General features: G+C 38.9%; 1 pseudogene; it reads left to right on the forward strand.

The window, feature by feature from the left end:
* The first annotated feature begins 3277 nt into the window (after positions 1-3277).
* LOC120249063 lies at positions 3278-4226 on the forward strand (annotated as a pseudogene).
* Positions 4227-8467: the final 4241 nt, after the last annotated feature.

Consider the following 8467-nt stretch of genomic DNA (forward strand, 5'->3'; position numbering starts at 1 on the left):
TTCCATGGCATAGATAAACCACATCTTCTTGATCCATTCATCCGTTGATGCACACTTAGGCTCTTTCCCTGTTTTGGCTATTGTGGAGAGTGCTGCTATGAACATTGGGGTCCATGTGCTCCTATGCATCAGCATTTCTGTATCCCTTGGGTCAATTCTTAGCAGTGCTATTACTGGGTCATAGAGGAGTTCTACTGTTAGTTTCCTGAGGAAACTCCACACTGTTTTCCAGAGGGGCTGCACCAGTTTGCATTCCCACCCCCAGTGTAGGAGGGTGCCCGTTTCTCCACATCCTCGCCAGCATCTAGAGTTCTCCGATTTGCTCATTTTAGCCACCCTGACTGGCGTGAGGTGGTATCTCAGTGTGGTTTTGATTTGTATTTCCCTGATGAGGAGGGATGCTGAGCATCGTTTCATGTGTCTGTTGGCCATCTGGATGTCCTCTTGGGAGAAGTGTCTGTTCATATCTGCTGCCCATTTCTTCACTGGGTTGTTTGTTTTTCGGGCGTATAGTTTGGTGAGTTCCTTATAGATTCTGGATATTAACCCTTTATCTGATATGTCATTTGCAACTACCTTTTCCCATTCCGTTGGTTGCCTATTAGTTTTGTGGGTTGTTTCCTTTGCTGTGCAGAAGCTTTTAATCTTGATGAAGTCCCAATCGTTCATTTTTGCTCTTGATTCCCTTGCTTTTGGGGATGTGCCAAGTAAGAAGTTTCTGGGGTGGAGGTCAAGGAGGCTGTTTCCTGCTTTCTCCTCTAGGGTGTTGATAGTTTCCTGTCTCACGTTCAGGTCCTTCATCCATTTTGAGTTTATTTTTGTGCGTGGTGTGAGAAAATGATCTAGTTTCATTCTTCTGCATGTTGCTGTCCAGTTCTCCCAACACCATTTGTTAAAAAGACTGTGTTTTTTCCATTGGATATTCTTTCCTGTTGTGTCAAAGATTAGTTGGCTGTATACTTTTGGGTCCACTTCTGAGTTCTCAATTCTGTTCCATTGGTCTATGTGTCTGTTTTTGTGTCAATACCATACTGTCTTGATGATGACAGCTTTCTAGTAGAGGCAAAATATAAGGACAAGGAGAGAATTTTGAAAGCAGCTAGGAGAAAAGGGCTCTAACATGCAAAGGGAAACCTATCAGAGTGGTGACAGACCTATCTACTGAATCTTGGCAGGCCAGAAAGGAATGGCAGGAGATCTTCAATGTGATGAACAGTAAAAATATGCAGCCAAGAATCCTCTATCCAGCAAGCCTGTCATTCAAAATAGAAGGAGAGATAAAAACCTTTCCAAATGAACAGAATTTGAAAGAATATGTCACCACTAAGCCAGCCCTACAAGAAATCCTGAGGGCGACGCTCTGAAGGAAAGGTTGCAAGGAACAAAGATACCAGAGACACCACCACAAACATGAACCCTACAAAGGATACAAAGACTCTAAACCCACATATTTCGATAATAACACTGAATGTAAATGGGCTGAATGCTCCAATCAAAAGACATAGGGTAGCAGAATGGATAAAAAAACAAAATCCATCTATATGCTGTTGACAAGAAACACATTTTAGACTGGAAGATACCTTCAGATTAAAAGTAAAGGGATGGAGAAATATATATCATGCTACAGGAAATCAAAAGAAAGCTGGAGTAGCTATACTTATATCAGAGAAACTGGACTTTAAAGACAATAACAAGAGATGATGAAGGGCACTATTTAATAATTACAGGGTCCATCCATCAGGAAGAACTAACAATCATAAATGTCCACGCACCGAATATGGGAGCACCTAAATATCTAAAACAATAGAAAACATTTTGAAATCAAGAATACATTTGATATTGTTCATCATGACATTTTGTCCATGCGAGATTATTGGGATTACAGTTTCTGTTTTTTATAATCCCATTAATGGATAAAAGCCTGAAAATATTGAAAAGAAAACCGAAGCTATTCACAAAAAAACATGATTGGTTCCATGGAAACTTTCTTCTGCAGTTATGTTAGGAATTTTTCAAGTTACTATTTACGCAGATACCACCCTGGGATAAATGAGAATTCAACAGTTAAGAAGCTTTGTTTCTTTAATGTGGCAAATATCTGGATAAAATATAAAAATGGAAGATTTGGATTTTATATTTACTTTGAAATGTTTTTATTCTAGTGAAATTTCAAATTTACAGAGAAGTTGCAAAAGTGGTACAAAGAACCACATTAACCCTTTACAGATTGAGCAATCATTTATATTGTGCCTAGAAGCATGTTTTCTATCTATCCATCTACCTGCCTTCCTACCTCGCTACCTAACTACCTACCTCTCCATCATCATCTCTTTTTCTGGCCCATTGGAGACTGAGTTAGAGACATCATGTCCCTTTACCCTTAAATACTTTGATGTTTATTTCCTAAGAACAGGGACTTTATTTTATATAACACAGCTGAGTTTACAAAACAGAAATTGTAATATGAATACAACATTATTATCTAATCCATAGTCCATAATCATATTTCTCAAATACTCTCAAATATACTGTCATTAGCTATGTTTTCCTATTCCAGAGCCACCCATGTTGATAACTTGTCACTTTGGTCTCCTTGCATCTGGAGCACTTCCTCAGCCTTTATTTGACCTCCTTAACTGAATATTTTTGAAGAGTACAGGACAGCTATTTTGTCTGGCTTGTCTCAGTTCGAGTTAGTCTCATGTGTCTTCGTTGTTGGAATTGGGTGTGCATTTTGGGCAGGAAATTCACTGAAGAGACATTACGTCCTTCTCAGAGCATCATGTCAGTAGGTGCATGATGTTGGTTCGTCTCAACACTGGTGATGTTAATATTGAGTGATCTTGGTTACGGTGATGTCCACCATAACCATAACATTTTTCTATTGTGAAGTTTACTATTTTCCATTTTGTAATTAACAAGTAAATAGTAGGAAAGTATTTTAGCGCTTGCAAATATAGTGTTTCTCATATATCATTCATTATTTTTTAGTATCTATACCATTTTTAACTCTACCATTTCTTCTATACATATTATTAGTATTCTTCTAACAGAAATAATTTTTTCTTCTACACTAACAATATAAATATATTACTAAGAGCTTTTGGATTCTTACTTCTCTCAAGTCATCAGTATAGTTTCTCATAATGCCCAAACTGTCCCAGCATTGAAGTCCTATTAAAGTGGCTTCTGTTTCTTTTTCATGTATCCCTGTGATACTTGGAGCACTTCCTAAGGTTTTTGGAAAGTATGTGATTCTTTCCTCAGGTAACAAGGAATGAATGATGAAGGGGAAAAATGCAAGTTCTGAAGGCTACTTTGTTCTCCTGGGTTTTTCACATTGGCCGCATCTGGAAGTAGTTCTCTTTGTGCTTATCTTGATATTCTACTTGATGACATTGATAGGTAACCTCTTTATCATTGTCTTGTCGTACCTGGACGCCCATCTCCACACTCCCATGTACTTCTTCCTCTCCAACCTCTCTTTTCTGGATCTCTGCTACACCACCAGCTCCATCCCTCAGTTGCTGGTCAACCTCTGGGGCCCAGTAAAGACCATCTCTTATGCCGGTTGCATGACTCAACTTTACTTTGCCCTTGCACTGGGAACCACAGAGTGTGTCCTCCTGGTGGTCATGTCCTATGACCGTTATGCAGCTGTCTGTAGACCCCTGCATTACACCGTGGTCATGAGCCCTCGTTTCTGCCACCTGTTGGCTGTGGCTTCTTGGGTCAGTGGCTTTGCCAACTCAGCACTTCACTCCTCCTTTACCTTCTGGGTCCCCCTATGTGGACATCGCCAAGTGGACCATTTCTTCTGTGAAGTTCCAGCACTGCTGCGATTATCGTGTGTTGATACCCGTGTTAATGAGCTGACCCTCCTGGTCACGAGCTCCATTTTTGTTTTCATACCACTCATCCTGATTCTCAGCTCATACGGCGCCATTGCTCGGACTGTGCTGAGGATGCAGTCATCAACCGGACTTCAGAGAGTGTTTGGGACATGCGGAGCCCATCTTATGGTTGTGTCCCTCTTTTTCATTCCAATCTTGTGCATATATCTGCAGCCACCATCAGGAAGTTCCCAAGATCAGGGCAAGTTCACTGCCCTCTTTTATACTGTTGTCACACCTAGCCTCAACCCGCTAATCTACACTCTCAGAAACAAAGATGTAAGAGGGGCAGTAAGGAGACTAGTGGGATGGGAGAGGCCCATGCACTCATGACCTTCAAGGACAGCACAGCACCTCTTCAGCAAGGTCCTGTGTGCATCCATCCATTGGCCACACTCCTGTTTACTCACTCTGTCAGCACCAGTGGAGTGTGCATCTCTCAGGACCACAGAGCTCTGACTCACAGATATGAATTAAACAGTTTGCCTAAATACCAACCACTCCACAGTTGAGAAAACAGCTGCGGAAAAACCCGATCAAACATCAATATTTTTCAATTGTATAAGATATAAGCAAATATATCCTCTTCTTAATTAAAATTATAAAAATGAAATTTCTAGAGAAAATGATATACTTAATATTTAAAAACCTAAACTATTATTTTCTAATTTCTTGCTTTTAAGGCAGAATTTGACATAAAATTTGTTTTCTGTTTTTGGTTTAGATAGACATAGTGAAATATCCTACATGATGGATACTGCAATACTGTTATTCTTTTTTGAATTAATATAGAGAGTAATTTTGGTCAGAATTCTTTAATACCCATAGCACTAGTAAGAAAATTAGTTTTATGGATTATAGCAAGAAAGTCTCTAAAATACTGAAGCAAACCTAAGCATCTTGTATTTCTTTCTCAAGGCAGTCGGAAGCATATAGGAAGTGGAAATCACTTCCAGAGCTGTGGGAAAAGCCTGTAAGGTAAGGGTCATTATAGGACAGGATCATTAGGAGAGGTGCTTGGCGCACACATTTCGCCTGAGGAGTAATAAGGAATAACTGAGGCAGACAGACTTCTAGGCTCTGGAAATGACTACATGAGTCCCATGAGTGTTTGAAAGAATTACCTGAAAATAGAGTAGAAAAATTTTGTGATAAAAGCTGTATGGAAAACATTAGTTTTCTTTTTAAGTTTGATCTAATTTGAATGTTTGAGATTAGAAAGTACATAATGAAAATCAACTTATACATTTTCCATGTAAAGAAATGTATTTTTTAAATAAAAGTAGCAGTTTTATTACCTCTATTATTGCCAACCGTCTCCTTATGATATGTGTGCTATGTACCTAACACTAACCTGGCGGCTGTAATCCGCTAGAACAGATGAAGGACAATTCGCTATAAAGTAAAATCTTGAAACCCGAGTTTTGTATGGTAAACCAAATTTCATTTCTAGTTTTTGAAACCTCTATAGTTTAGATATGATGATTCAAACCTATTACCTAAATTATTAAGATGAAAACTACATCCCTAAACTTCCCTCCATTCCGTGTGTGGCTGAAACTACTTTGTTCGTTTTTGTTGACTTTCTCTTCTCTTTTGTGTATCTGTGATCCTTCCTTTATGGCTAACTAGGTATAAACAACAATACGCTGTGTATTCAGTTGTCCTTACTGCCCACGAAATGAAGAACCAAGAATCAGGTTTACAAAAGAGCTTTTAGTGAATAACTGGGACCGCATAGAGTGAACCAACACAGAGAGAAAAAAAACGTATAAAACAAGAAGCATAACTTGGTTCTTCAAATTGTCTTGCACTATGGAAATCTTACTATTTCGGATGCCTCAAGTAGTACCAGAGTCTCTTAGTGTCTAACTTCAGGGGTTTTTTTAATTTTTAATTTTTTAATTTATTTTTGAGAGAGAGAGAGAGAAAGCGAGCATAAGCAGGGGAGAGGCCGAGAGAGAGGGGACACAGGATCTGAAGCAGGCTCCAGGCTTCGAGCTGTCAGCAGAGAGCCCAATGTGGGGCTCAAGTTCATGAACTGCAGGATCATGACCTGAGCTGTAGTTAGGCACTTGACTAAGCTTAACTTGGATGTGACCAAAGCAGAGAAATGACAATGGGTTTTTAGCCTGGAGTTCCCTTTTAGGGTCACCAACACTCAAGATAGACTAGGAGCCCTGGGATGGTCCCATTGCAGCTGTAAACTTCAAACTCCCTTTTCAAAATTTGACGTCTACACAGCATGCATGGATTTGGGCCACAGGCAGCCTTCCTGAAGAACTAGTGATGGATGTGGCCTTCTGCCGGCTGCCGGTGGTGGCCAAATCCACTGATGCGTCAGCTGCTGCTTGGCCCCAGGATACTTCTCCCCTTCAGCCAGACAGATGTCTCTCAGTCTTTTCCCACTTCATCTTATACTTGCTCCCGTGCAGAATATGCTCTGTACACACGCCTGGTAATTTCCCTCTGTTGTGCCTCAGCAGTACAGGATTTCTAGCACAGGCCTGTCGCCCAGGTCACCACAGAGCCAGCTGTGGCTTATAGCACGTGCTTCCATTCTCTGTTCTTCTGTTGGCTTCAGGGTCACATCTCTGTGTCTGCGTGACAAATATGGGGCTGGAAGGCCACTGGTTATGACAACATCAAGTGATTTCAAAAACAATAGGAGTTTGAAATTCATGTTCATCCTATTCCAGTAATAATTTTACAACACCAACTTACAGAAAAGGTAAATAGTACAAAGACTTACATAGACCTTCACCAGGTTCCACAAATGTTAATATTTTACCCTGGGTGAATTAGCATTTTATGTCTATAATACTGTAATGTTAATATTCACTTTAAATATTTCTTTGAAATATTATAGAGAATAATACACATAATTATCCCTAAGTGCTCTTGGGAGTATTTCCTGAATAAGAGATCTAACCAGGATCACAGTTGGATTTAGGTACTATACCTCTTACTGTGCTTTAATCTGGAAACATTTCTTAGTCTTTATCTTTAATGGACTTAACATTTTTGAAGAGTACAGGTCCTTTTAAGTATATGCTTATCTTTCAGTTTAAGTTTTATTTATGCACGATTTCATTCAATTTATTCATTTGTTGGCGTGAATACCATAGAAGTGATATTGTGATATTAGTGTCTGCCAGGCTTTTTTTTCTTGAGTTTTTACTTAAATTCCAGTAGGTTAATATACAGTGTAATATTAGTTTCAGCTGTACAATACAGTGAGTCAACACTTCCATACAACACCCAGTGCTCACACAACAAGGGCCGTCCTTCATCCCCATCACTTAGTTAACCCATCCCCCTGCCCACCTCCCCTCTGGTAACCATCTTTTTGTTCTCTATTTTTAAGAGTCTTGGTTTTTTGTTTGTTTGTTTCTCTCTCGTGCTCACTCTCTCATTTTTCCTTTGTTCATTTGTTTTGTTTCTTAAATTCCATGTATGAGTGAAATTATATGGTATTTTTTTTCTCTGTCTTATTTAGCATAGTGTAACACTATCTAGCTCCATCCGTGTCACTGCAAATGGTAAGATTTCATTCATGTTGATGGCTAAATAATATTCCATTGCATATAGTGTATATAGAATGCACATATACATACATAAGTGTATACGTATATACATACACACACTACCTCTTTTTATCCATTCATCTATTGATGAACACCTGGGCTGTCTGTTACAAAGTTATTATGTATCTTTTGGTAATGTTGGGATGAGCACTGGGTACTGTATGGAAACCAAGTTGACAATAAACTATGAAAGAAAAAAAAAAGTGCCTTGTGGGGAGATACATTAGAATTAGGTAGAATTCTGTTTTCACTTAATTTTACCTCCTAGTTTTATAATCAACCATCCCTTATTAATTCCTCCCAGAAACCATTATTACCATGGTGGTTGCCAAAGTTGATTTGCAGAGTTTCATCACTCACTGTATATATATTCGATGGTGTGATAGACTTAACAAACCCTCCTCCTCCTCTTTTGTTAAGGTGTTCACATCCTAATCCCTGGGATCTGTGATTATATATTACTTACATAACAAAAGGACTTTTACATATGTGAATAAATTAAGGATCTTCAGATGGTGAGATTACCCTGCATTATCTAGGTGGGCTAATGTAGTCACAAGGGTCCTTATAAGAGGGAGGCGGGAGGTCAGAGGTGAGAGGGCATGCTACCCTGCTGGCTTTAAGATGGGGGAAGAGCCAGTAACTGAGGGGCATAAGTGGCCTCTAGAAGCTAGAGAAGACAAAGAGAGGACCAACATGAATAAAATCAGAAATGAAAGAAAAAAACAGTTTGGAGGTTCCTCAGACAATTAAAAATAGAACCTCGATATGATCCACCTCAGAGAAAATATCAAAAGGAAGCTAAATCAGTATCTTGAGGAGGTAACATGCACTCCTATGTTCATGGCAGTTTTATTCATTGTAGGTAAGACATGGAAATAACATGTCTATCAGTGCATGAATGGATAAAGAAAATGCAATATATATATATATTTTATATGTAATCATATATATTTTATATGTGTACGTTTATATATCATATACACA

Source organism: Hyaena hyaena, unplaced genomic scaffold, assembly GCF_003009895.1.
Source record: "Hyaena hyaena isolate Hyena2069 unplaced genomic scaffold, ASM300989v1 scaffold_637, whole genome shotgun sequence".
Lineage (NCBI taxonomy): Eukaryota > Metazoa > Chordata > Mammalia > Carnivora > Hyaenidae > Hyaena > Hyaena hyaena.